This window comes from Panthera uncia, chromosome X, assembly GCF_023721935.1.
Source record: "Panthera uncia isolate 11264 chromosome X, Puncia_PCG_1.0, whole genome shotgun sequence".
NCBI lineage: Eukaryota > Metazoa > Chordata > Mammalia > Carnivora > Felidae > Panthera > Panthera uncia.
In genome coordinates, this window is record NC_064817.1 from 118,757,632 (window position 1) to 118,764,954 (window position 7,323).

The window sequence follows — 7,323 nt, forward strand, 5'->3', positions numbered from 1 at the left end:
GGAACACAATTCAATCACATAACAATCATTTTTTTTCCTTCATTTCACTGCTAAGACCATACCTTTACAAACTCGTGACTCCATCCTTTAGTATGGCTCTTCTCTGGGCTCTCATTTGGGCTTGGGACAGCTAGTTGAGAAGGCCACTGTCATCATTTGGGGAATGTAGCTCCAGGGCAACCCAGAAGACAGGCTAGTGCAAGGGTCTAGGGGAAGAGTGGATCTGTGCACAGAGGTGCTCCATCATGGGGACCTGGAACTGACACCTGGGAGTAGAATCAGTCAGTTGGATTGGGTGATGCTGCAGTAAGAAACAACTGCAAAATCTCAGAGAAAAATCGCAACAAAGATTTATTTCTCACTTAGTCACTTATGCCGATTGCAGCTCAGTTGATGGTTAGCTCCATATCATTCTCAGAGCTCAGGCTGAGGGAGGCTCTGACCTCATGATTCCAGTAACACTGAAGCAGAAAAAAAGGAAACATGGCCTATTATATACTGTTTTTTCTGTTTCTGCTCAGAAGTGAAACACCACCCTTGTGTTCATAAACCATCAGCTGGAGCAGGTCACTTGGTTGCACCTAATATCAAGGGATCAGGGAAATTCAATTCTATCATATGCCTACGAAAAGAATAGGAAATATCTGCAAAACAGCAGGCCTTTGGAAGCCTGGGAAGGGCTTCTGCCTCTCTCTGTCTCATATTGCTCTTCCGAGGGTAACCATATGTCCTGGTTAGCCAAGGCAATTTCTACATACTCCTCCAACCTAAATATTAGTAGTGCTCTTTCAGTCTTTAAAGAGTCCCTGTTTGGACAAAGAGTCTATGATTCTACTCCTCTTTGGTGGCAAGAGATAAAAACAGTCTGTGTACAGGGAGGTGGATGCTATTAGAAAGGGAGACACCTTGGTAGACCATATGCTAAACTGATAAAGTCACTTCTGGTTACATGTTACTTTTTGTGTTTCTTTAAGTTTTATTACCCTGTAGCACTCAAGTGAATCTTTAGATACCTAACATGGTCTCAGTTGTGTCCTGGGGTGAGGAAAAGGGCATGTGTTGGCAATGGTGACAAGCGAGGGACTTCCATGGTAGGCAAATTATCAGGGTGAATGTAATGGGCCTGCGTTGTTCTCTCCTACCCCAAAGTCTTCTAGCAATGACCATGGAGGTTCTGGGGTTTGTGAGATGGCACTTCCTCAAACATAGCTTCACTGGTGACACCCATTTCTCCTCCATTTGCTTTTTCCAGCCTAGTGAGGAAGCCACTTCCAGCCCAGAGCTGGTATCTCAGTACAGAGAAGCAAGGGTGGGCAAGAAGCCCCTTACCATCTTGAGCCAGGAAAGAAAATGGGGAATCCTGTTGCCTGTGGAAGCCAGGGGAGCCAGCCCAACCTCTTGGTCACTAGGAGGTTGTCTTTTTTTCCCCCATCACATCTTCCTGCCTCAGGGCCTTTGTACTTATTCTTTCCTCTTCCTGAAATGCCCTCTCTCTATTCCCTCATATCTGGCTCCTCATACTTCTGGATTTGGCTAAAATGTTCCCTCCGTAGAGACACTACCTGTTATTATCCTATGTCAGTAGATTATCCTTTTCTTCCATTGTCTGTCATGACACTCCATTCATGAAATTGTCACAGTATTTGACTATTTCTTTGTTCAGTTTTGTTTCCACTTTAGACTATAAACTCCATAAAGGTAGAAACTATACTTGTATCCTGCAGCCTAGCAGAATGCTTGGTGCTTAGTAGGCCCTCAGCATATATTTGCAAAATAAAAAAATGAATTATTAAATAGATGAGTGATTGTATGCATTTGAGCTCAGTTTCTAAGGATATGCACACTTTCTAGCCTTGAGCAACAATGTAGGAAGATGAGAAGCACCCTGAAAAATCTAACTTGAATTGTAGTTCAGAATGGCCATTCCTAGCAGGTCAGACACGCAAAACTGAAAATGATCTGGAGGTCAGAGTAGAACTCAATAAATATACAGAAACATTATTGGAATATATCAAAGGGTAGTCTTTATCTGAGAAGGGCAGCAGGCCCTTTGGAATATTTATTGAAATTGGTCACACATAAATGCCATTTGTGTGACTCCATTTGGTGTGTGCATGTGCATACCCACACAGACACACGCAGAGACGAGACTGTTTGCAGGTGGCTTTGTGGCCACCTGCATGTAGAAAATATGCAGAGACACTCAGTGCAGGGATGATTAGCCCCATTTTTCAAAAAAGGAAACTAAGGCTCAAACATGTTAAGTTCATTGTCTAAGATCGTACTGCAAATAGGTAGAGCAGGCAGGCTGATCGCAACCTCCCGCTTACCCATTGCTGGACTCTCATTAGGTGGAGGGTGGGGAGTGGAGCCCAAGGTTTGTGCTTGAGCAGTGCTCTTGTTGGTGATGCAGATATAAGTGTACCTGCTTTGTTATCAACCGTGGGAGGGTCCGAATCTCTGTGCTGAATGGTGAGTGAGAGTACTCACATTGAAAAAGTTCCCCCGATAATTCAGAGACTTTCCTCCTTTCAAGGGGGCTTCCTCCAAACCATTTATGCCCTGAGAACTGCTACATTAGAAGATACGTGGAAAACAAGTTCTCAAGGAACTGACTTTCATTTGATAAGTTCACTATAAAAACCACTGAACATGTTCCCAACTAGAGGCCAGTGATACCTACATATCTCAAACTCGCATGATCACTGAGCATTAAGAAGCTTCAAAGTGGCTGTGAGGCTTGCGAGTGTCTCAAGTGGCTCCTGAATGATAAAAGGAAAAGACAGTTCTGTTTGGTGGAATGTTGATATTCTGCATACTTGGTATGCACCAGTCCTCTGGAACAAGATCATGGAGGTCTGGGGATTCACATCAATTCTGTTTGGCAGACACATGTATTAACCAGAACATACCATCTTATCTCCCAGGCCACTGCAGAGATTTTATTGAAAATACATTCACTGTCTTTCTCAAACGTTTCTCATGTGTGGGCCACTCACAAAGGACTCTAGGCTTGAATTCTATCCATCGCACGAAGGGCTTGCCCACTTTGAAAAGGGCTACCTCAAAAAGGAGTTAAAAGCAAAGACTTCTGTTTACTGTAAAACCTGTTTAATGAATGGGTTTTACATATGTGTGCGAGCCAATGAACCAGGCTGCAGGGCCCTCTGCCTGCACCACATTCCTCACATGCTCACACTTGTAAAATAAAAAAAAAAGTTTGTTTCTGATTGACTTTTGAGGGTCTGTAAAATAAATTACATGGAAAAAACCTATAACCTTAAAGTACCCAAAAGTCCAAGGTGGAAAACTCACAAGTCAAACTCCTGTGCACTGTTTCCTAGAGGTTCTTCAGAATAATAACCCCCATGGTCATGATTCACTTTCACATTCAGCTTAGGTGGCACTTCCCATTCCCATATAGGTTAGTCATTCATCCATTTATTCATTCAATAAATATTTATTGAGTATCCACTACATGCCAGGCACTGACTAAGGTGGTGGGTAAACAGACAAGCCAGATAAAAACAGACAAAATTTCCTGCCCTCACAGAGATGACATTCTGGTTGGGGGATAGTGACAATACAGAAGATAAAGGATTGTATTGCATAGTATATCAGTACGTGCTATGGATAAAAGTAAAGCATAAAAAAAGGCCAGCAGGTGCCAGATAGTGGAGATGGTGCAGAAATTTGGCACTGAAGGTGTGTGCCATTTGGCTGAGGAGTGTGTCCCAGGCAGGGAGGACAGCATGTGCAAACACTGTAAGGAGAAGGCAGCTTGGTGTGTGTGAAGAACAGCAAGGAGGCCCATGGGCCTGGAATGGGGTGAGTGAAGGTAGAGTTGAAAAGAATGAGATCACAGAGCGATTCTCTCCATTGTACCATGGAAATGTTCTCTCAGGATCAATACTTGGACAAGGGAAGGGCAGGAAGCAGAGAAACAAGTTGAGCTGTGGTGAAGTCATGACAAGGACACACCCAACCTGGTGGGGAACTTTGGAGTTATCTTTCTGAATGGTGGAGGAGAGACTGTCATTATTCCCCTCCCTAACATCTACCAGTCACTGGATGAGGCTGCCCCTCAGAGGGGCTGTGACCTGGGGCTACGTTGCTCTAGGTACCTGTGGGCAATTCCTGCAAAAGCTGATAACTTGATGGAGCAGTCAAGGAAGTTGACACTTGAGAAGCAGCATTCCCAGCAGCTAGAAAACAAGCACTTTAGTTCTGAAGGGCGATTTGGGTGGTGTACCACAGCAGCACCAACTTAGCTATCGCCAAGGACTTACTATAAGCCACACACTCGGCTAAGAACTTTATAAAAATTATCTCATTTATTCCTCACACCAAACCTGTGAATTATGTGTTATTCTTAGCTTCATTTTTATGGAAGATACCCAGAGAGATTGAGTAGCCTGTTCAAGGTCCTCCACTTATGTCGCTAGGTGGACTTTCCAATGCAGATGTCTAACCCTAAAGCATGGGCTCCTGACCACTGGATTTACTTCCCTTGTTCTGGACTCAACAGAGGTGTGGAGTCATATCAAGTGGGTGACTACTCCCCCCATCTTCCTGGCCCATTCTCTCTGTTCTGTCCTGATGCTGTCAAATTTCTGGGCCCCGATGCAGGGTCCCTAGTACCTCTGGGTGCAGCTCTTCTCTACAGAGTCAGCCCCTGCTCCAGTCTGTTTGGGTGCCTTGGAAACTTGCCCAGCCATAGATCTCTGATGAGAAGGCTTATGACACTGAAGATATCAGGAGTGAACAGAGCCTCAGAGATCTGGCCCAATTCTGTTTTCATAGGGTGCAAATTTGAAGTCTGGGACTGGCCCAAAGTTGAAAGCTAGGAGTGACAGGGTGGAAGCAGACGGAGTTGAATCCTCTCAAAATCATATGTTGATGTTCTGACCCCCAATACCTCAAAATGTGACTGTATTTGGAGACAAGGTCTTTAAAGAACTAATTAAGATAAAATTAGGCTGTTAGGGTGGGCCCTAATCCAATATGACTGGTGTCTTTATAACACAAGGACATTAGGACACAGATATGTACAGAGAGAAGACTATGTGACTTTGAGATCAGACTTCTAGCCTCCAGAATATGAGAAAATAGATGTTTGTTGTTTAAGTTGTCCAGTCTATGGAATTTTGTTATGGCAGCCCAGGAAAACTCGTACATCAGGCCTCCCGACTGGCAGGCCCATGCTCTTACCTCAGCACTATTCATTATGGCTTGGCATTGCTCATTGAAACTTAGCTTGGTGTAGGGCCAGGAGCACTAGCCTTGGAGTCAAAAACTCTGAGGCCTTTCTTCTCTTCTAACCAGTGATGTAAACTTCTATGTCCCCATCTGGAAACAGAAAGAAATGAAGAACACTTCCTTCCTAAGGGCTCATGCAGTGTCTAGGCACTGTGTCGACACTTTCAAGTGCCTGGTGAGAACGTTGGAGGATCCAAGGAAAGAGAGGCTTTTGTCATCATAATCCTAAGTACTTAATCAGAGCATCTTGTAACACAAAAGGAACCTGGACTGTAATGAATGGTACCACATGCCTAACCCATTTCCAGAAAAAAATAGAAAAACACACATGAGAGGCACGTCATGGGCCTGGATCACTGTCCTGGGCAACTGGCCACACTCTTCAGTTGCCAGGTGTAACTATGCCAGATTGGCACAGAGGAACCTGAGGGTAAATGGGCCTTGTGCTAGGCAGTGGTGTCTGGAATAGCCTGACTCATTCCCCAGCTGCTTCATGAGATTGGTGCACCTCTACCCCCAGCAATGAGAGGAGAGAGAGAAAGAGAGAGAGAGAGAGAGAGAGAGAGAGAGAGAGAGAGACTAAAGAAGAAGAAGAAGAAAAGTGGAGGAGGAGGGGAGAAGGAAGAGGAGGGGAACAGAGAGAGACAAAAAAAGAGAAGAGAAGGAGAAGAAGAGAGTGTGAACAAACTGTCTATGCCTCTGTGCCTCTGGAGGTTAGGGGCATAGCCATGTAGCACCACCCCTGGGGCTCAAGCAGAGTGGGAATTTTAGCCCCTCTGAGCCACATAGAATGGGCAGGGATGTCATATAATAATTTTTATACTAACAATAACATTACCAGTTATTAAGGGGAGGCAGTACATCACCAAAACCCACTATTTTTTCCCTTAGAGTTGCAGAGCCCATGTATCTGTATTGTCACTTCATCCTGAAATTTGAGGTTCACAGTGGGAGTAAGGTGGGGCAGTAGCTCACTCTACCTAAACCCTCAAGTGGTTGGACTGGAAGCTAGCAGATTCATCCCTCTCTGGGAGATAGCTGTACAGCGATGGGAGCCTTCTACTTATACGGTATTCCCATCTCAGTCTCAGAACACTTGGAAAATCCAGTTAGTTACTATAGGTGTCTCAAAAACCAGTAGAGTTCACTGATCTTGAAAGGTATTTTGCCTCTGGCTAGGGGCAAGTCTTGATAAATTCTCCTAGTTGCACAACAGAACTCTGAGAATTTACCTTGCTAGGAGTCAGAGCCCAGGGTATCTTCCTCATAGCTACAGCTGAATTAGCATTAACACCATTTTACTAACTGTAATGGATATATGCTTTTTTAAGTTGACACCTTCATTTGAACCAAATTATAATAAAGTGTCAAAATTCATGCAGAAAAAGGATAGAAAATGCAACAAGAAATAGAAACACATTTGGAGTCAAGAAATTTATCTCTCTTGGCACATAGCAGAACAAATAGACAAAAGATAAACAAATATATAGAAGATCTAAACAATATGATAAAATCTATCTATATTTATCATCTTTTGCTAGGTTATGCTGTGGTAAGAAACAACCTCCAAGGACCAGTGGTTTGCAACAGCAAGCATTTATTTCTTGATCACATTACATGTTGGTTGGCGTAGGCTCTGGTTCTGCTCCATCTGAAATCCAGTGAAGGAGGAGCCCCTCTCCAGGATGTGTCGGCATTGCGCCAGAGGGAAAAGAACAATGGCGCAGCCAGTGATGGCTCTTAAAGTTTCTGGTCCTTGTGGCCTCAGACTGCTTCCTTCAGGTCCGTGTGGCCTCAGACCACTTCCAATCATATTTCCCTGACCAAAGTAAGTCATATGGCCAAGCCTAATGTCACTGAGATGATGGGGAAGTATATTCCATTCACAGGATGGCACCACAAATCACATGCTAGTGGGCAGGGATTGTGTAGTCTTTTTACATGGACAGCAGCAGAAAGTTGGGAACAATATTATAATCTATCACAATATCTGGTTGATATATATCATATTCTATACTGTGTAATCATAAAATTCAGGTTGTCAGTACCCCTCCATACTCACAA